Genomic DNA, 21,468 nt, shown 5'->3' on the forward strand with positions numbered 1-21,468 from the left:
TGCTGGTTTTGAGTAACGAATATAATGGGAGTAAATGGGAAATCAGAGCATTTTTCCAGCAGACCCTACAAGGAGGTGTGGGGGGATGTGAAAATGTTGAAATGAGCGGAAAAAGCGCTGAATTGAAGGAGAGCAGCATGGGGAAGACCTCTCAAAGCATTTCTGACTCCCAGTTCGCTACTGAGAACAATGTTGCCACACTTTTACTCCACTTTAAGGACTGGCAATAAAACATTCAAAACCAATGAGAAAGTGGAGTTTTCATGAAAAAAAGTTAAGAAACATTCTCTCCTGTATAGTGACTTGCATATAAGGCAAAATTTAAAAAGGATTTAAAAAAAATAATAATTTAAGTAAACCAAAATTGAAATTTTTATTAAAACATTGGACTTTTCAGTGTACTTTATGAAGGAAGCAAGAACTGCCAAAAATTTGATGGAAGAGGGAATTAGATACACCCTGTGTCACGACACAGCTGTTGGGTGACCAGGGATCAGGGGCTCCTACCCTGACCTTAACTCTAGGGGGCGCCCTAGCTCACCCTATTCCCCAGGATACCTCTGAAGGAGAGGATGCTGAGGCCTCTGCCCTCGCCCTAACTCCTGAGTTAGCCCTCCGCTTGTTCTCCCCAACCTGGGGAAGAGGGGCGCTACTGTGCACCGTAGTACACCCACCCGACAAGGCAACACGGACAGGGATAAACAGAAAACTCCAGGCACACAAAATATTCTCTCACATATAACAGAGGGAAGCACCGGGGTGTGTAGGTAGGGGGAATAAACCAAAATGGAGAAAGATAAGGAATAACCACGCATACAAACCAGGCAACAGTCACAAGTTATTCCTCCCAAACTCCTTCTCATAGAGCTCCTCACTCTCCTTAGCCATGCAGCAAATGCTAGCTCTGACAAGGGCTTAGTATCAGAGCCCAGGTTATAAAGGGAAAGGGAGTGGCTAACTGAGCTCAGATGTGAGCACAGGGAAATCCAACATGGCCGCTTAACCCCCTATTCTGCTGGAAGAAATAAATACATTTAAAATTACGGAGAAGTGCTTCTTCTCGGAATTGGAGCAGGAGCCCTCCAGCGCTGAGGTCTCCTGACTCCAACCTGCCGCAGTAACTCCGTGACAGTACTCCCTCTTCTACTAGGGACCTCCGGAACCTCAGGACCAGGCCTATCGGAGTGAGCCGCATGAAAAGCCTGGACCAGTCTGGCCGCATGAACCTCAGATGCTGGTACCCACATCCTCTCCTCAGGACCATACCCCCTCCAATGTACCAGATACTGAAGCGACCGACGAACAAAACGAGAATCCAAGATCTTAGCAACCTGAAACTCCAAATTCCCATTGACAATGACAGGTGATAGAGGTAGAGGTGATGGTACAGAAGATGCAACGTATTTTTTTGAGGAGAGAACGATGAAAAACATTATGGATCCTGAAGGTAGATGGCAGAGCAAAGTGAAACGCTACGGGATTAACGACGGCTATGATTTTATAAGGACCGATAAACCTGGGACCCAGTTTCCAAGACGGAACTTTCAACTTAATGTTCCTAGAGGACAGCCACACCAAGTCACCCACACAGAGGTCCAGACCCACCAAATGTCTCCGATCAGCCACACTTTTATATTTGGATCCCATCTTCCTCAAATTATTAGTAACCCCCCGCCATATGGTGGAAATAGAAGACGAAAACCGTTCCTCCTCTGGTAATCCAGAAGGCTGATTACCATGAAAGGAACTAAACTGAGGATGGAACCCATATGCCCCGAAAAACGGTGACTTACCAGTCGATTCTTGACACCGATTATTTACAGCGAATTCGGCTAATGATAAATAAGTAACCCAGTCCTCCTGGTTTTCAGACACAAAACACCTGAGATAAGTCTCCAGATTCTGGTTAACCCGCTCCGTCTGCCCATTAGACTGCGGGTGAAAAGCGGAAGAAAATGACAAATGGATCCTCAAACGGTGCAAAATGCCCTCCAAAACTTGGAGACAAACTGCACCCCCCCGATCAGAAACAATGTAGGTCGGGATTCCATGCTATCTAATTATTTCCCTGATGAAGACTTGCACCAAAGTTTTGGCATTCGGTAATGCCGGTAAAGCAACAAAATGAGACATTTTACTGAATCTATCAACCACTACAAGGATTACAGTATTCCCTGCCGAAATGAATAGATCCGTAATAAAATTGACCGATAAGTGAGTCCAAGGTCTACTGGGAATCTCCAAAGGTTGAAGAGCCCCGACGGACGAGTATGAGGGGGCTTTAAACATGTACAGACACAGCAGGCGGCCGCATACTCTTGGACATCCTTATGAGCACCCGGCTTTATTACCAGGATGTCCGGCCAACACCGAATCGTGATGTTTGCTGAGGACTCTAACACGGAGATTTACAGGAACAAACAGTTTACCAAGTGGACAGGCAGCAAGGGCGTCCCCCTGAGCGTCAACAACTTCTCTTTCCAGATCGGAGCATATAGACGCCATAACCACCCCCTTTTGAAGAATAGGTACCGGTTCACACTTCTCTCCTCCCCCAGGAAAACAACAGGATAAGGTATCTGCCTTAATGTTTTTGTCCCCTGGTCTATATGTGACAAAGAAGCTGAACCTGGTAAAGAACAACACCCACCTAGCTTGACGAGGTGTTAGACGCTTCGCCGATTCCAGGTATACCAGATTTTTATGATCCGTGACTACCATCACAAGGTGGACCACCCCCTCCAAAAAATTACACCACTCCTCAAAAGCCCACTTGATAGCTAAGAGCTCCCTGCTCCCAATGTCAGAATTTCTCTCAGCAGGTGACAGTTTTTTAGAGAAATACACACAAGGTTGCCATTTACCAGGAGACACACCCCCTGCGACAACCCTGCCCCCACCTCCACCTCAGACGCATCGACCTTCACTATAGAAGGTTGAGAGATGTCAGGCTGTATACGAATCGGTGCAGAAGAAAAACAGCTTTTCAACTTATCAAACGCCTCGCTGACAGGACTGCACCACCTGGAGAAGTCCGTCCCCTTCCTGATCATATCAGTAAGAGGTTTGGCTACTACCAAAAAATTCTTTATGAAATTGCGGTAATAGTTGGTGAAACCTAAAAACCTTTGTAATGCCTTCAAATTCTCTGGACGATCCCAATCCAATACCACCCGGACTTTCGCTGGATCCATGCAAAAACCGGTGGAAGACAACACGTATCCAAGGAAAGGCATCTTCTCAACAGAAAACATACACTTCTCAGGTTTGACATTTAATTTATTAACTCGAAGTATACGTAATACCTGCCTGATGTGTACTTGGTGTGACTTCAAGTCTGAAGAATAAATTAGTATGTCATCAAGGTAGATAACCACAAACCTGCCTATAAGGTGGCTAAAGATGTCATTTATAAAGTGTTGAAATACTCTGCGCGTTCATCAACCCAAAAGGCATCACCAAATTCTCATAGTGTCCCTCTGCTTCGTATTGAACGCGGTCTTCCACTCATCTCCCTCTTTTATGTGTATGACATTATACGCCCCCTGAGGTCCATCTTAGAGAACTATTTAGCCCCGACAATTTGATTAAAGAGGAATGAATGAGGAATGAGCGGAAGAGGATAGGGATCGCGGACAGTGATCGCATTGAGTTCACGGAAATCCAGGCAGGGGCATAGCCCCCCCCCAACCTTTTTTTTGCCAAAGAAAAAAACAGCAGCAACGGAGGAAGAGGATGGTCTGATATGACCCTTAGCCAGGCTTTCCGTGATGTAATCCCTCATGGCCTATCTCTCAGGACCAGATATATTGTATAGCCTGCTCTTGGGCAGCTTGGCCCCAGGTACGAGATTAATGGCGCTATCATAGGGACGATGGGGAGGAAGTTCTTGGCACCCCTGCTTCGAGAACACACCTCCAAAATCCGACAGGTAACTAGGCACAGACCGGGTATCCACCCTAGCCAGCCGGGTACCTAGACAGTGTTCTTGGCAATACCCACTCCATTTTACTACCTCCTGAGACTGCCAATCTATCACTGGATTGTGCAGAGCGAGCCATGGGAGTCCCAGTACCACAGGTGAAGGCAGACCCTCTAGCACATAACAGTCTAACACCTCTATGTGTATGGCCCCCACCTGGAGCTGCAAGTCACGGACGGTGTGCGTAAAATAGTCTATGGCAATTACAGGTATGGGTCTGGACAGAGTATGTGAACAGAGGCCTTGGACTTGGATAAACCTGGAGTCAATCAAATTAAATCCCGCCCCACTATCCAGAAAGGCCGACACCTCAACCTTAACTCCCCCCACAAGTACTAGGGCAGGAAGAAAGAACTGTGTCCTACCCACAGAGGTGATAAGTACACCTGGGTAACCTCCCCGCAACCCGGGCCTTCTAGTAAGCGGTTGCTTACTGTGAGGACGGGAAGGGCACGTGCCCACGAAGTGGCCCTTTTTCCCACAAAAAAACCTCCCCCCTTACGCCGGATTACCGGCAGTTTGCCAGAGGAAGATGTCGCACCCACCTGCATGAGTTCATCAGGTGCTCCCATGCTGACCTCCCTGGGCCCTTGACCCCCCCCGGGGCCCTGACCCCCCCACACACGGGGTTGACTCCCTATATCTCTGGTGAAGTCGGCGATCAACTCAAATCGCCAGAGACATGGCTGTGTCAAGGGAGTCAGGAGTCTCATACAGGACCAAGGTGTCCCTCACCCTTACCGTAAGCCCCTCACAAAACAAACTACAGAGTGCGGGGTCATTCCACTTGGTATCCATGGCCCACCTGCTGAGCTCGGAGCAAAATTCCTCCGCCAGCCGGTCTCCCTGCCCAAGTTGGCGCAATGTGGACTCGGTTAAGGAGGGTCATCATATATAAGGTGCAGAGCACAAAAAAAACCTCCACGATCTGAAACGACTGTGAGTCGGACTGGAGAGAAAACGCCCACGCTTCGGGATCCCCCTGAAGGAGAGAGATTATTATGCCCACACATTGTTCCTATGAACCTGAGGAAACGAGATGTAGCCTAAAGTACAGTTTACAGGCCTCTCTGAAGACCACAAACTTGTCCCGCCCCCCAGAGAACCTGTCAGGCAATGCAACCTTGGGCTCAACTACGGTTTGTCTGAGAGACGAGACACGCACATCAGATGCATTAGGGGACTGCAAGACCACCGTGCATGAACTGAGCTGCTGCAATTGCCCCATCAGAGCAGTAATAGGATCCATAATGGATCAGAAGTAATGGTTGCGGTCGGAGCTAATGTCACGACACAGCTGTCAGGTGACCAGGGATCAGGGGCTCCTGCCCTGACTCTAACACTAGGGGGCGCCCTAGCTCGCCCTATTCACCAGGATACCTCTGAAGGAGAGGATGCTGAGGCCTCCACCCTCGCTCTAACTCCTAAGTTAGCCCTCCGCTTATTCTTCACCTTCACCCGGGGAAGATGGAAGCTACAGTGCACCGAAGTACACCCACCTAACAAACAAGGCAACATGGACAGAGATAAATGGAAAACTCCAGGCACACAAAATATTCTCTCACATATAACAGAGGGAAGCACCGGGGTGTGTAGGTAGGGGGAATAAACCAACATGGAGAAAGATAAGGAATAACCACGCATACAAACCAGGCAACAGTCACAAGTTAGTCCTCCCAAACTCCTTCTCATACAGCTCCTCACTCTTCTTAGCCATGCAGCAAATGCTAGCTCTGACAAGGACTCAGTATCAGAGCCCAGGTTATAAAGGGAAAGGGAGTGGCTAACCGAGCTCAGCTGTGAGCACAGGGAAATCCAACATGGCCGCTTAACCCCTGTTCTACTGGAAGAAATAAATACATTTAAAATGACAGAGAAGTGCTTCTTCTTGGAGTTGGAGCAGGAGCTCTCCGGCGCTGAGGTCTCCAGGCTCCAAACTGTCGCGGTAACCCAGTGACACCCTGTATTAGACATAAAGGAGGGCCTCATACATATTCTGTTCAAATTGTCATGTAGTGGTACTCCTACACTCATAAAGGCTACGCATTAAGTGCAAACCCTGAAAATATTACAAGCAGGGTCATCCATACATCCTTGAAGGCACCAACTGGAGTGCCTCTTAAAAAATTAAGAAAGTGTAGTTGAGGCACTTCTACACTCATAAACGCTTTACACAAAGTGCAAAGCCAGGAAAAAAATTACCTGGCGTGTCATCCAAAGATCCTTGCAGGCAACAACTTGGAGGCCTCATTCAAATATTTTGAAAGTGTAGTTGCTGTACTCCTACACTCATAAAGGCTTTGCACAAAGTGCAAAGCCAGGAAAAAAGTTGTCAGTAGGGTCATCCATAGACCCTTGAAGGCAACAACTGGCGGGCCTCATTCAAATATTGAAGTTTAAAAACACTATGTGCTGCTGTCATCTGGTGGCATGGAAAAGTGTGGGCTAATCCAGACTTTCTTAATTTTTATCAGAGTGAGCCTGTCAACATTTTCTGTTGACAGGCAAAAGCGCCTGTCTGTTATGACCCCCCCCCCCCCGGCGGGACTAAAAACACATTCAGACAAGACACTAGTGGCAGGACAGCACAGCACCTCCAAGGCATAGAGGAACAGCTCATGCCAGGTGTCCAGCTTTGAGACCCAATAGTTGAAGGTCGCAGATGAATTAGGGAGTATGCTGGTTTTGTTGACCTGGTATTGCTTGACCATCTTTAAAAACGTTTCCCTTCTTCCCTAAAATACCCAATAATCAGGGCCTGGACCCTGGGAGGGTGTAATGAAATTGTCTCAATGGCCTTCTGGTATAGCACCATTTAGGTAGACCTCTACAACTTAGGAAGAAGAGATGCAAGGTTCTCCTTATAGCGTGGGTCTTGCAGGGTGAACAACCAGTACTTTTTTGGCCAAAATGAATATAACGCGAGGGTCATGGGAAAAGTAGCGGTACATAAAGTCTGCCATATGTGCCAAGCTTCCTACAGCTAAAACTTGCCTGCCTCCACAATGATGACTACTCTCCATCTCCTCCTCCATCTCTTCCTCCTCATTCCCCTCCTCAGCACATCCAGGTAAGACAGATGGGACGAAGCTTGTGTGGGTACTAGCCACTGTTGCATTAGCAACCAGCTCCTGTTCCTCCTTAGCCTCCAACCCCCTCACTGTTACCCAATCCACGCTGAGCAGATGAGATGAGGCTGGGCTGGGTAGTATCTCCTGGTCTCATGTCTTCCTCCATCTCCACCTGGTATGCATGCAAAGCTTCAGCTTTAATTGTGAGTAGGTAGTGACTGTTTAAGTAGGCACAGAAGGGAGATTGTTGCACTGATTATGACGTCATCGTTGCTCATCATCTTTGTAGAGTACTCAAATCTTGGAGTACTGCACAAATGTGAGATATCCATGCCCACTCTTCTGTTATGTGCAGAGGCTTACCAGAATACTGACGTGCGTATTCGACAACTGGCCTCTGCTGTTCACAAAGCTTTGCCAGCATGTGCAGTGTGGAGTTCCAGCACGTGGTGACGTCGCACACCAGCCGGTGAGCTGACACTTGCATGTGCTGCAGTAGCACTGCCAGAGTGGCGGCAGCTGCAACCAACTTGTGGAAATGGGCACTAATGTGGCGTACCTTGACCAGAAGCTTTGGCAAATCTAGGTAGGTTTTCAGAAACTGCTGAACCACCAAGTTGAACATGTGGGCAAAGCATGGTACGTGTGTGAGCTTGCCAAGCTTCACAGCCGCCAACAGGTTATAGCCATTATCACACACGACCATGCCTGGTTGGAGGTTTAGCGGCGAGAGCCACAGATCTGTCTGGTCTGTTATTCCTTTGAATAACTCTGCCGCAGTGTGCGGTTTGTCTCCTAGACAAATTAGCTTCAAGAGCCTGTTGCCGCTTCGAAGAAGCAGTGCTAAAGAGCTTCCAGCTTTTGGCTGATGTGGACAACGTGCTCTGAGATAACAAATCTGAGATGGAGGAGGAGCAGGAGGGAGTGCAGGAACTGGTGTAGGAGGTGGAGGAAACCAGGGCCGGCGTCGGTAGCATATATGCCGTGCCAAGGTGGGACTCAGCCCCAGACTCCACAATGTTCACCCACTGTGCCGTCAGGGAAACGTAGCGTCCCTGACCACAAGCGCTTGGCCACGTGTCGGTCGTTAAGTGTACAATCCCAGTAACTGCGTTGGTATGGGCGCGGGTGATGTTCCTGGACACGTGCTGGTACAAGGCCTGGACACCACACTGGGAGAAAAAGTGGCAGCTGGGAACCGAGTACTGAGGGATGGCTGCCACCATGAGTCGGCGGAAATCCTCTGCGTCTAGAAGCTTAAACGGCAACATTTCCATGGCAAGCAGCCTGGAAATATGCCAATTTAGTATCTGGGCCTGTGGGTGGATGGATGGGAACTTTCTTTTTGTTCCAAGCCATGCGGTAGGAACAGCTGAATGCTGTGCTGGGATAAGTTTTGTCAGTGCCTGATGATAGTGCCTCAGAATGTGCAAGGTGCAGGGTGGGAGGCATCTGTACCAGTGTTATTGACAGCATTGTGAGGCACCTAGCACAGGGGAAGAGGCATTGGTGTCACCCACTGGCACCAATAGTGGACCCAAGCATTTGTCCTACTGAGTCGGGTGCTTAGATGACATGTGCTTGATTATGTTGGTGGTGGTTAGGCTCTTCGTGGTCAGGCCCCTGATCATCTTAACATGGCACAGGTTGAAAATGACCATTTATTTGTCTCAGAACTCTCTTTAAAAAAGTTCCAGACTGGACAACATCTAATTCTTTGATGGAGAAATTCATGAGTGTTGTTGCTCTGCGGAACGGTTGCCCGCCTTCTCCCTCTGGTCACCCCACTGTCTCTTCCTGCCTGTTTTGGTGCTGCCGATCCCTCCCCTCGGCACTGCTGGCCTCGCTCTGCATGCCAGCTTCCCAGGTTGGTCTTTGACTTCATCATTCACCACCTCGTCTTTCACCGTCGCACCCTGGTCCTCCAGACTTGGTGACTTAACAACAACCTGACTTATCAACAACTGTGTCTCATCATCATCTACCTCCTTAGACAAAATTTGCCATTCCCCACCGTCATCTTCTTGTAGCCGTGGCTGCTCTAAGTTTTGTGCACCACTAAACAGCATCTCCTCCTGTCCTTCCTGGAACATGCAGGGTGAGAGGACACAATCAAGTTGTAAAGAGCTCCTTGGAGTGTCCTAGAGTGGGATCACGGGTCTCCTGGGACTCAACATGCTGGGATGAAGGAGGATAATGGTGAGGATTAAGTGATCCTGAGTGTTGGCTGGTGAGACTGGACCATGAGGAAGGCTGGGTGGTGCTGGAAAGCATGCTGGAAGAATTATCTGCTATCCAAACGACCACCTGTTCGCACTGATGTGGCTTCAGAAGTGGTGTACCATGTCTCCCTGCAAAGTGGGACAGGAATCTGTGTCATGGATGGAAGACTGCGCACACCATCATCAGCACTTCCACTTCCCCGTCCCATACCGCACTCCTTACGCATTTTCTAATTGCTAGGTCTCTGGAAACCAAGTTTATTTTTAATAAAAAAAAATTGGTCACCTGCAGCAGACAAAGCAATTTTTTTAAGTTTAATACCACCGTAATGTAACACAAAGCACTTAATACTCTTTGGATAAAAAATTCAATCCAGAAAAAGATTTGAACGCTTTTGAGTGTTATATACCACCGAAATGTAACACAGAGCACATAATACTCTATGGATGACAAATTGAGTCTAGAAAAAAATGTGAACGCTTTTTTGTAGTGTTATATACAGTACCACCGTAATGTAACACAAAGCCCGTAATACTCAATTGATGACAAATTCAATCCAGAAATAATTTTTTACAATTTTTTTGGAGTGTTATATATCACCAAAATGTAACACAAAGCACATAATAATCTTTGGATGACAAATTCAATCCCAAAAAAATTTGAACGCTTTTTTGGAGTGTTATAAATATATATATACTGAAATGTAATATAAAGCTCATAATACTCTAAAGATGACAAATTCAATCCTGAAAATATTTAGAGTTTTTTTTTAAGTGGTATATACCATTGTAATATAACACAAAGTACGTAATACTCTATAGATGACTAATTGAATCCAGAAGAATTTTTGAACTTTTTTTGGAGTGTTATATACCACCGTAATGTAACACAAAGCACAATACTCTATGGATGACTAATTGAATCCAGAAAAATTTCGAACTTTTTTTTGGAGTGTTATATACCACCGAAATGTAACATAAAGCACGTAATAATCTATGGATGCCTAATTGGATCTAGAATTTTGTTTTCACATTTTTTGGAGTGTAATATACTACTGTAATGTAACAGAAAGCACGTAATACTCTATGATGACAAATTTAATCCAGAAAAATTTTGTAACACTTTTTTGGAGTGTTATATACCACCGTAATGTAACACAAAGCACAATACTCTATGGATGAATTGAATCCAGAAAATTTTTGAACTTTTTTTGGAGTGTTAGGCTATGTGCCCACGTTGCGGAACTGACGCATATTTTTTACGCTTCTCCCTGGCGGGAAAATCGCATGCGGATTTTACATGCGGTTTTCCCGCCAGGTAGAAGAGTTTGTGAGGCGTCTTTGCAGCGTCTTTGCATGCATTTCCGCATGCGGGTGATCAAGCACTTCTCCAAGTGATTTAGCATCACTTGGAAAAGTGCTTGACAACTTGTTCACACTATATAAATCCATGCAACCGGCATGGATTTATATAGTGTGACCAAGTAATAGTTAAAAAAAAAAAAGAATAAGAATGGTAAAAAATAAAAAAATAAAGTTTATACTCACCTACCGATGCATTCTCTGCCCCGTCCGGAGTCTTGAGCTGCTCACGCTGCGGTGACGTCATTGAGTCATGTGATGGGTCACATGACTCAATGACGTGGCAGGTCCTTCACACAACAGCGCGACGGAGGGAAAACATCAGAAGATAAGTATAAACTTTATTTTATTCTTTTTTTTACAGGTTCTTTGGTACCCAGGTCTGGATGAGAGTCTCCTCTCCTCCAGACTTGGGTACCATCCGCACATTGATTCCGCATGCGGAAACGCAAAATTAATGAACAAGCTGCGGATTTTTGACCGCAGCATATACGCTGCGGAAAAATCCGCAGCATGGGCATTGACATTGCGGAATGCCATTGGGGACCATGGGGTGCGGATATACATGCGTTTTACAAGCGTTTACGCTGCTAAAAAATTCCGCAGCATATACGCTTGTAATATGCAATGTGGGCACGCAGCCTTATATACCACCCCAATGTAACATAAAGCACGTAATACTCTATGGATGACAAATTCAATCCAGAATACTTTTTTTGAGTGTTATATATCGCCATAATGTAACACAAAGCACATAATTCTCTATGAATGGCTATTTGAATCCAGAAAAAATTTTGAACGTTTTTTTTTGGAGTGTTATATATTATCGTAATGTAACACAAGGCACGTAATACTCTATGGATGATAAATTCAATCCAGAAAAATTTGTGTACGCTATTATTGAGTGTTATATACCACCGTAATGTAACACTAAGCATGTTAAACCATATGGAGCACAATATAGTCCATTTTTTCATCCCCCCAAAAAAAGAATGTGGTCATGTGCAGCAGCTATATATTTAGCAATGAACTACAAAGCCCTACCCCTGCTAGAGGCTGTATTCTGCCACTCTCTCTGCCCCTGCAACTATCCCTAGGCTAAATGCAGAATGTATCTGATACAAACAGCAAAGCACAGGATTAGCCCTTAGAAGGACTGTTAGTATGATGGTTCAGCATCTGCACCAGTATCAACACAAGGGGACTCTGATTAGTTAAACTGTGCACACACAAGCCTGAATACTGCTCACTCCCTCCAATCACAACTGTTCCTGAGCTGTGCAATGGCGTCAGTGTTCCGAGTGTGGCGGCACATGGCCTTTTATAACCACTGATGATGTAATGCGGCCAGCCAATCACAGTAATGCCACTACCAAGATGGCTACGGCATCACAGTGACTGGTAGGCAATCCCCGCATGTTTATTGGCTGTGTAACAGGTGCCAAACATGCGGTGGCAGGGATTCGAGCTTAAAATCCGAGCACCAACCAATGCTTGTCGAGCGCCAAGCATCCAGATACTTGAGTGATGTCCGAGTATCACAGAGCACGATCTCTCATCCCTATTAACAATCCTATTATTGAAAGTGTTCTTAAGGCCCTCATACACATTAGACTAATGTCGTCCGAACCTGCAAATATCGAAGTGTTTGCCCGACAATCTAATGTGCATGGGGTGCCGGCCAACTGATTGTTGAGAGAGATGTCAGTTGGACATGTCTGATTTCGGTCTGCTGATCGTATTGTTCTTCTGGAGATAAGCCACTGGAGCATAGAGAACACAGGAGTGCTCAGGCAAACAAACGCTTCTGTGTATGGAAGAGTCGGCTTAGAAGCTGAACAATCGGTCAAAGCATCATATGGCCAACAGCAATCGAATTTGTATGGGGGCCTTTACTTTGTAGCAATTTTTCTACTTCAGCCTAAAACTTTTGCACAATACTGTATTTGTAGTAGCCTATCACATGCTGATAATCAATGATACACAAAGTAAATATTATTACTATCCATTACTTCTAACCTTTATATGTTCTATGTGTAGTAGCCCCAAATATGCTTATAATCCACTATACCGATGTATATATTATTACTTTCTATTACTCAATACTCTATGTGTAAATACTCTATGTGTAGTATTCCAAGACATTAATAATCCACTATGCCCACAGTATATATTATTACTCTCCATTACTCGAATTCTCCATAGTCTCCACATACTCTATATCTCTATAGTAGTCCATTACATTTTGATAACCAACTATACACCAGTATTATTGTTATTCTCCATTACTTCTATCCTCCATACTCTCTACATATAGTAGCAGTCCATCACGATGATAATTTACTATACCACTACATATTATTTCACTCCATTGCTTCATACTCTACAGCAGGGGTCTCAAACTCGGCTGGGTATATGGGCCGCACATGGAAAAACATTTAATTTGTGGGGCCGCATTATTTGCAGGACAAAGTGACATTTTTAGTGATACCATTTTTTTTTCTATACACCTTTTGAACATTTTTGCTGTTTTATTTTTTATAGCTTGGGTCGTTATGGATGTGGCGATAATAAAACATGCACTTTTTTTGTTTACTTTAGTTTAGATATAAAGTAGCATTTTTAGTGGCAAAATATTTTTTCATGCTTTATTTTGAAGTTTTTCTGCCAAAATCTTGTAGTAATGTGCCCCACCGTGGTCTGCATCTTGTAATGTCCTCCATCTTTGTCTTGTCGTAATATTCCATACTGGTCCCCATCTTGTTGTAATGTCTCCCATCCTGGGCCCCATATTGTCGTAATGTCACATACCGGTCCCCATATTGTAGATATGTCCTCATCTTCTCACCTGTCCTCCGTTCCTTCGGCGTCCTTTCTGCACCTGTGGCCCGCAGGCACCATAGACCCCGATCGCGGGCCGGTCCAGGAGCTGCCAGCAGCTGCGCTTCAGTTCAGTGTATTGCCGCGCAGACACCGGCTCTCTGCACAGCAATACCAGTGTCAGCCGCTGGCCTATCAGAGGCCAGCAGCTGACATCTGCACGTGTCAGTAACGTCATACGCTGCTGCGCTGTTCGGGCCAGGGAGACAGCACTTTCCACCAGCCAAAGGGACAGTATACGTATGAGGCAAACAGTACATGAGACCTTGCAGAAAATGACTCTGCAAGAAGACATTGAGACTTTCCTGACTGTCTTTGAGAGAGTGGAACAGGGAAGAACTGCTTCCAGAGCAATGAACAGAGGTTCTGGCTCCATACCTTACTGGAGAACTACAGAAAGCATACTATGACCTCGCCCTACAGGATGCCAAGGAGTATGGCAAACTAAAGGCGGAGATTCTGGCACATTTGGGCGTAAGCCAGTCTGTCAGAGTGCAACTCTGGTACTACCAAAGGAACAAGCCTCCCTGGTCCCATTATTTGACTTGTAAGGCTATGTGCACAAAGTGCGTTTTTGATGCGTTTTCGTGGCATTTTTTCCATGCGGAAATGCGCCAAAAACGCTAGGTAATCCGACTGCCAGCTAATGCAATGACAATCCTGATGTGCTGTGCACATAATCCGGAATTTTCCGCTCAGGATTGTCACTGCGTTTAAATCTGCAGCATGTCCATTCTTTGTAGCGTTTCTGCAGCGCAAAAACGCACAAAGAATGGTACCCGTGCCGGGAAGAAGACTTCTTTTCCCATCATCTGACCGCCACTCCCGCTGATAACAGTGAGAGCGGCGCAGCTGAAGGGAGAAGTAGTCTCCTCAGTCGAGCCGGCGTCAGTACGGCAACTGTGTAAAAAAAAAATCTACATTAAAATAAAAAAACACCTTATTCTTACCGGTCCGGCGATGTCCTCCCGATGTCCCCTGGTAACCTGATCACCCGGCGATACACCCGCGCTCGCTCCCGGCAGTGTACATCGCTGCGCGGCCGGTACTGAGTTCACCAGAGTTCACCAGCTGAAGATCAGCTGACGAGCTCTGGGACCTCCCTTTACGGCACCGGTGCTGTGTGGGAATGTTCCCACACAGCACTGATGCAGTAAATGAGGTCACCGGAGCTTATCAGCTGATCTTCAGCTGATGAACTTAGGTGAACTCAGCCTGTAGCACAGCGATGTACATTGACAGGAGTGATTACAGTCCTGTCAGTGTACAGTGCTGTCTTCTATAGCAGTCACATCAATGATTGCTGGTGTGACTTCTGTAGAAGTGACCCGGATCGCCGTAGGACACGCTGGATTATGTCATGGCGGTGGACAGGTGAGGGCTATGGTTGTTTTTTATTTTTGTTTTTTTTATACAGGCGATGAGGGATTCGGGGATTAGGAGTATAATAAATAAATTATTAAAACCGTCTGTCATTTTATTTCAGTAAAATACTTTATTCTGGCCTTGTCTTTATTGAATAACCGTCGAAAACCTTTAGTGACGGGTTAGTAATGGGGGCGTCTAATAGACGCCTCTCAATTACTAACCTGGGCTTCATGTCAGACGCTAATACAAGGCTGACATGAACTCCAACCTTATTACCCCACTCGCTACCGCTACACGACAATAGGAAAAGCGGAGGCTAAGCGCCATTTGGATGCGCCATTTCTGGGACTGCTGAGAGCTTATATTATTAGCCGTGAAGGGGGCCAGTATCCATGGCCCCTTGCCTGGCTATTAATATCAGCCTGCAGCTGTCTGTTTAGCCTTTTCTGGTTAGATTTTATAGGGGGACCCTACGTCAATTTTTTCTGGGGTCCCCCTGTAATCTAGCCAGTAAAGGCTAAGCAAACAGCTGTGGGCTGTTATTAATAGCCAGGAAACATTTTTGGCTAATGGCCCCTTCCCCGGCTACTAATATCAGCTCCCAGCGGTCGACTTTCCCTCTGCTGGTTATAAAAATTACGCGGGAGCCCACGCCATTTTTTTTACATTTTAGGCTATGTGCCCACGATCCAGATGTAGCAGCACTTTGGATGCAGCATATTTTTGCTGTGTCCAAAATGTTGCATTCTATTGAACTCAAGTAAATCCGCATGTGTTCACTGAACCATGTGGATTTACCACATTCATTACATTCTAGTGGTTAAATTTCTGTTGCGGAGACTAGCGACTTCGAGTTTTTCCTGCCAAGAGATGCAGAAACGCTGCAGAAAATTCTGCAATCAAATCCTGAAAGTGTGCACATAGACACACCTGGTCTAGAAATGGCTACAGCCTGAGACCTACTCTCCAGCACAAATGGTAGAATGGTAGTGGACAGATTTATACACTCACTACCTAAATCTGTACAAAACTGGGTTGCCCAGGGTGATCCCCATAATGCAGATGACCTAGTGAGCTTGGTGGAAAGATACTTGGCTGCAGAGAACTCAAGAGAGCCTGATTTCACCTTTCAGAGATACCCAAAAGAAGGGACCCAAGATCACTTCCAAGGGGCGCCCAAGATCCCAGGAAGTGTCAGAGTCAGGTTCAAGGTGTACAGTACAGACCAAAAGTTTGGACACACCTTCTCATTTAAAGATTTTTCTGTATTTTCATGACTATGAAAATTGTACATTCACACTGAAGGCATCAAAACTATGAATTAACACATGTGGAATTATATACTTAACAAAAAAGTGTGAAACAACTGAAAATATGTCTTATATTCTAGGTTCTTCAAAGTAGCCACCTTTTGCTTTGATGACTGCTTTGCACACTCTTGGCATTCTCTTGATGAGCTTCAAGAGGTAGTCACCGGAAATGGTTTTCACTTCACAGGTGTGCCCTGTCAGGTTTAATAAGTGGGATTTCTTGCCTTATAAATGGGGTTGGGACCATCAATTGTGTTGTGCAGAAGTCAGGTGGATACACAGCTGATAGTCCTACTGAATAGACTGTTAGAATTTGTATTATGGCAAGAAAAAAGCAGCTAAGTAAAGAAAAACAAGTGGCCATCATTACTTTAAGAAATGAAGGTCAGTCAGTGCGAAAAATCTGGAAAACTTTGAAAGTGTCTCCAAGTGCAGTTGCAAAAACCATCAAGCGCTACAAAGAAACTGGCTCACATGAGGACCGCCCCAGGAAAGGAAGACCAAGAGTCACCTCTGCTTCTGAGGATAAGTTTATCAGAGTCACCAGCCTCAGAAATCTCAGGTTAACAGCAGCTCAGATTATAGACCAGGTCAATACCACACAGAGTTCTAGCAGCAGACACATCTCTTCAACAACTTTTAAGAGGAGACTTTGCGCAGCAGGCCTTCATGGTAAAATAGCTGCTAGTAAACCAATGCTAAGGACAGGCAACAAGCAGAAGAGACTTGTTTGGGCTAAAGAACACAAGGAATGGACATTAGACCAGTGGAAATCTGTGCTTTGGTCTGATGAGTCCAAATTTGAGATCTCTGGTTCCAACCACCGTGTCTTTGTGCGACGCAGAAAAGGTGAACGGATGGACTCTACATGCCTGGTTCCCACCGTGAAGCATGGAAGAGGAGGTGTGATGGTGTGGGGGTGCTTTGCTGGTGACACTGTTGGGGATTTATTCAAAATTGAAGGAATACTGAACCAGCATGGCTACCACAGCATCTTGCAGCGGCATGCTATTCCATCCGGTTTGCGTTTAGTTGGACCATCATTTATTTTTCAACAGGACAATGACCCCAAACACACCTCCAGGCTGTGTAAGGGCTATTTGACCAAGAAGGAGAGTGATGGGGTGCTACGCCAGATGACCTGGCCTCCACAGTCACCAGACCTGAACCCAATCGAGATGATTTGGGGTGAGCTGGACCGCAGAGTGAAGGCAAAAGGCCCAACAAGTGCTAAGCATCTCTGGGAACTCCTTCAAGATTGTTGGAAGACCATTTCCGGTGACTTCCTCTTGAAGCTCATCAAGAGAATGCCAAGAGTGTGCAAAGCAGTCATCAAAGCAAAAGGTGGCTACTTTGAAGAACCTAGAATATAATACATATTTTCAGTTGTTTCACACTATTTTGTTAAGTATATAATTCCACATGTGTTAATTCATAGTTTTGATTCCTTCAGTGTGAATGTACAATTTTCATAGTCAAGAAAATAGAGAAAAATCTTTAAATGAGAAGGTGTGTCCAAACTTTTAGTCTGTACTGTATATATATACTTTTTCAACATTGAAGCTTTATTGGCAGCAGATTAATGAAAGATGGCCAATAGATAGCATCTTTCAGAGGTATATATTTTTTAAGTAAGTTTATTTTATAATATCGCACTGTACATATTGGGTTTAGAGAGAAAAAAGGACACATTTGTAATTAGAGTGTAGGGTACTACTGCTTCTGTGGAGGTTTCACCAATTTAAGATACACTAGGTAACTGCTCTCCTCCAAATTAAAGATGTCCGAGTGCATGCAGAGAAGCTAATTAACCAAATCTGCTAATCTGGTTGAAAAACTTCACTCAGAGACTGAACCACGCAAATGGCATACTTTATTACGTAGACATGGGGTTATATAGTATTCTCCTTCTAGGTGGGATTAGTAAAATTTATTGCTCTTTTCTGATAACTCGGCACACTGTAATTTGTTCATCTATGTATCTCCTGGCCTTAGTAACGCTTTAGGAATTCCGATGGGAGGGGGTGAGTTCGTCTCTCAGCACCATCTTTGCCAACTCGACATGAATCTCTCTGTTATCAGTCATGCACATGCATACGTCATTCCCAGGAAATCATTTAGCTGTTCATGTCTACAAATAAGAACAGAAGCTGTTAGTTATATATTTATTAACTATTAACATAATCCATGTGCATATACACATTTGCATACATACATACACATAGATTATTCCATCATCTTTATATTGATTCACACTGATTAGGTAATCTATTAAAAGAAACTAATTGATTTTCTATAATATATATTTTACCTTGACAGACCCCCCTAAAATCAATTATTTGCTTTTAATATCCATATGCTAAAAATCAGAGGGGGAGAAGAATTGACCCTATGTTAAGGCTATTCTGGAACCCTACGATGTGACGGGCGCCCCGTCCCATTTAGACTGACCCACCGACGTTCCTAAATCTAACTCAAACGAAGACCTACAGGAAAGGGATGGAGACCCTAAAAGATCTATTGACTGGGTAATCAAGGGCCACCCCTAACACAGAAATATGGATATTAACTTTACAAACTCATTTGCTTCCGGTAATCTCTCTGGTACAACACTTATGTTCTGTTTGTTCATAGATTTTGAGAGCCTTAGTAACTTTCCCTGTGGGGCCGGTATGGTCTGGGATATAAGTACAACAATGCTCACCTATCATTGTGCATGCCCCTCCTTTTTCTGCAAGTAACATATCCAGAGCTATTCTGTTTTGGAAGGCCTTGGTAGATGTGGGTGCTAGTTGGTCAGTTATCCCTTGCAAGGCATCTTTGGTGTAATTGACAAATCTTTATTGGTTATAATATATGTAATTTATCCAATCTACATTATTGTTAACGGTTATTATGGGTATTATGGACTCAAATTCCGCCTTCACTTGGTCTCCTGGGGCCTTGAATTCGTCTGGCACCCCCCCTAAGCACTCCGAGAACATCAATATATATATGTGGGTCAAAACTGCCTTTGGGGTTAATTTTTCTTTTGGCCCTGTATATACAGTTAGGGCCATATATATTTGGACTGAGACAACATTTTTCTAATTTTGGTTCTAGACATTACCACAATGAATTTGAAACAAAACAATTCAGATGCAGTTGAAGTTCAAACTTTCAGCTTTCATTTGAGGGTATCCACATTAAAATTGGATGTAGGGTTTAGGAGTTTCAGCTCCTTAACATGAGCCACCCTGTTTTTAAAGGGACCAAAAGCAATTGGACAATTGACTCCAAGGCTATTTCATGGACAGTTGTGGGCAATCCCTTCATTATGTCATTCTCAATTAAGTAGATAAAAGGCCTGGAGTTGATTTGAAGTGTGGTGCTTGCATTTGGAAGGTTTTGCTGTGAAGTAAACATGCGGTCAAAGGAGCTCTCCATGCAGGTGAAACAAGCCATCCTTAAGCTGCAAAACAGAAAAAACCCATCCGAGAAATTGCTACAATATTAGGAGTGGCAAAATCTACAGTTTGGTATATCCTGAGAAAGAAAGAAAGCACTGGTGAACTCATCAATGAAAAAAGACCTGGACGCCCACGGAAGACAACAGTGGTGGATGATCGCAGAATAATCTCCATGGTGAAGAGAAACCCCTTCACAACAGCCAATCAAGTGAACAACACTCGCCAGGAGGTAGGCGTATCAATATCCAAATCTACCATAAAGAGAAGACTGCATGAAAGTAAATACAGAGGGTTCACTGCACAGTGCAAGCCACTCATAAGCATCAAGAAGAAAAAGGCTAGACTGGACTTTGCTAAAAAACATCTAAAAAAGCCAGCACAATTCTGGAAGAACATTCTTTGGACAGATGAAACCAAGATCAACCTCTACCAGAATGATGGAAAGAGAAAAGTATGGCGAAGGCGTGGTACAGCTCATGATCCAAAGCATACCACATCATCTGTAAAACACGGCGGAGGCAGTGTGATGGCTTGGGCATGCATGGCTGCCAGTGGCACTGGGTCACTAGTGTTTATTGATGATGTGACACAGGAAAGAAGCAGCTGAATGAATTCTGATGTATTCAGAGCCATACTGTGTGCTCAGATCCAGCCAAATGCAGCCAAACTGATTGGTCGTCGTTTCATACTACAGACGGACAATGACCCAAAACATAAAGCCAAAGCAACCCAGGAGTTTATTAAAGCAAAGAAGTGGAATATTCTTGAATGGCCAAGTCAGTCACCTGATCTCAACCCAATTGAGCATGCATTTCACTTGTTAAAGACTAAACTTCAGACAGAAAGGCCCACAAACAAACAGCAACTGAAAACCACCGCAGTGAAGGCCTGGCAGAGCATCAAAAAGGAGGAAACACAGCGTCTGGTGATGTCCATGAGTTCAAGACTTCAGGCAGTCATTGCCAACAAAGGGTTTTCAACCAAGTACTAGAAATGAACATTTTATTTACAATTATTTAATCTGTCCAATTACTATTGGTCCCTTTAAAAACAGGGTGGCACATGTTAAGGAGCTGAAACTCCTAATCCCTTCATCCAATTTTAATGTGGATACCCTCAAATGAAAGCTGAAAGTCTGAACTTCAACTGCATCTGAATTGTTTTGTTTAAAATTCAATGTCTAGAACCAAAATTAGAAAAATGTTGTCTTTGTCCAAATATATATTGACCTAACTGTACCTGCAACCGCAGCCTTTATTTCCGTTTTGGATTCCTGGGACTCAAATATAAGGTAAACAGACATTATTGCTTTAGTTAAGGCACATTCTCCTGTCTATTTTCCCTCCAATCTAATCCTAATCTTCATGTCACCACATTCAAGGAAGTGTTGTACCAGAAAACTGGAATATCATTCTCTTTAGTAATAATTGCTTGGAATGCACGTGTTACCATAACAAAGGCTCCCCCCCCCCAGCTACTGTCATCAGACAAAGGAACATCAGGGTTGTGGGTCTGAGACCGCCTTCTTGCAATGGGATGCGTGAACCCATGATGTTTGGCCTTCGACCTTCACAGCCGTAGGTGATGTAAGCAACACTTGGTAGGGCCCTTCAAATCTGGCATCCAGTGTGCCTCGCACGTGATTCTTTATCCAGACAAAATCTCCAGGCTGGATGCTGTGAGTACCTGGTTCTAGATCTGAGTCTGGAATAGAAGAGTATACTGTAGCATGTGTTAGTTTTAACTCTTTAGCAAGTCCGACAACAAAATTCACAAGCTTATCATTCCCTAAACTAAGCTGCTGTGGGTAATATCGACCCATTC

Source organism: Phyllobates terribilis, unplaced genomic scaffold, assembly GCF_046119375.1.
Source record: "Phyllobates terribilis strain yellow unplaced genomic scaffold, ASM4611937v1 Scaffold_11__3_contigs__length_659146591, whole genome shotgun sequence".
NCBI classification, from domain to species: domain Eukaryota; kingdom Metazoa; phylum Chordata; class Amphibia; order Anura; family Dendrobatidae; genus Phyllobates; species Phyllobates terribilis.